Consider the following 1,317-nt stretch of genomic DNA (forward strand, 5'->3'; position numbering starts at 1 on the left):
GCCCCAGCACAGCCTCTCCCACAGAAGGACAGGGCAGAGGGGCTCTGGGCTGTGGGCAGCGAGGGCCAGCTGGGCTGGCAGGAGGCAGCCCTGCTGTGGGAGCCTGGGCCTTTCCTGCCTGTCTGCCATTGCCTTCCTCAGCCCGGGGCACTGGGGCTTTCCCAGGCATGGCAGCTCCTCTGCTGGGCACCCTCCAGCCAGGAGCTGCAAGGGAAGGCCGTGCCAAGGCAGTGGGCAGAGAGCTGGGTGGAGGCCAGATATCCTCTGCCCCCTCCTCTCGCTGGACCCTCTGCAGCTCTCCCTGCTCTTTCCCCCCTTAGATGCCAGCTGGTTGCCCATCTACAAGGAGGAGCAGGAAGCTGTTGATTCCATCCTGGCCTTTGTCACCAGCCCCAACAAGGTAACTGGGGCCAGCTGGAGGGCGGCTGTGCTGCTGTCTGCTGGCAGGGGCTGTGCTGCCCGGTTGCTGGAGGGGTGCTGGCAGGGCAGGGCTGCTTCTCCCGCAGGGCACTGCACCCCCAGTGCTGCGGTCCCGCTGGCTGTGTCCGCCCACTCACAATCCGTGTTTGTGTCTCTGTCCCCTGGCTGGCAGGAGGAGAGAGACAAGGCCACATTTCTTCAGAGCATCTCCGTGCTGTGCCGAAGCGCCTTGAACCACGGCCTGACCCAGGGCCTGGATCTGTTCTGTGACATGTACCAGCTGGCAGAGAACATCAAGGTGAGGGCACTCTAGGCAATGTGGCAAGGGGAGCAAAGCCCCCTGGCACAGGCAGCCTGTGCGGACAGCGCTGGGGTGGGTCAGGGACTGGAGGCCCTGGGTGCTGGCAGCTGCCAGCAGGTGCCATCCTGGTTGTGCTCTGCAGGTGCTGCTGGAAGAAGAGCCAAGGGACCACCTGTGCACAGACCTTCGGCATCTTTCCATGCTGACTCTGGAGAAATTGAGGTACCTGCCCATCTGTCATGACCCCCCCGGCCCAGAGGTCGGATGACACCTGCACGAGTTGTCGAGGGGCTGCTCCCAGCACCCGTGTGCAACCAGTGTCCTGCCCTCTCCCTGCAGCTTGGTGGACACAGCGCTGGAGGGCAAAGCCAAAAGCCTCCTCTGTGCGTGTTTCTCAAGTGTCTTCTGGCTGCCTGCAGAGAAGGAAATGCCAAAAGCAGACCTTGCCCTCTATATAAAGGTAAGTGCTGGGAGAGCTCTAGGGCCCTCCAGCCCCTCTGGCCTGCTCCCTGGCTACCCCATGGTGCCACAGGAGCAGGGATCCCAGGCAGGGCAGGGTACTTCCCCCCCTCATGCCTCTGTCCCCTTCCCATGGG

Source organism: Pipra filicauda, unplaced genomic scaffold (assembly GCF_003945595.2).
Source record: "Pipra filicauda isolate LSUMZ 115617 unplaced genomic scaffold, ASM394559v2 scaffold687_size377397_pilon, whole genome shotgun sequence".
In the NCBI taxonomy this organism is placed as follows: Eukaryota; Metazoa; Chordata; class Aves; order Passeriformes; family Pipridae; genus Pipra; species Pipra filicauda.